Consider the following 255-nt stretch of genomic DNA (forward strand, 5'->3'; position numbering starts at 1 on the left):
AAGGTGGAAAGATTTCATGTAATCCATGGACACAGAAAGTCTCTGCAACAAATGGTTATAAAAATGTGAGCTGGTGCTTGGAATCTGAACCCTTGAGAGTTGAAATCATTGTTTAAACCATTTTGATGATGAGGTCAACTCTCCAAAGTTTCACTTGACCATCACCGTTTTGACCCCTACCACAGGACACCTGGGGGGAGGAAAAGTCCTGCAGTGCAGCACCTCCTAGTGTTCACGTGCAAATACATTCCAACA

This window comes from Oryzias latipes, chromosome 19, assembly GCF_002234675.1.
Source record: "Oryzias latipes chromosome 19, ASM223467v1".
Classification (NCBI taxonomy): domain Eukaryota; kingdom Metazoa; phylum Chordata; class Actinopteri; order Beloniformes; family Adrianichthyidae; genus Oryzias; species Oryzias latipes.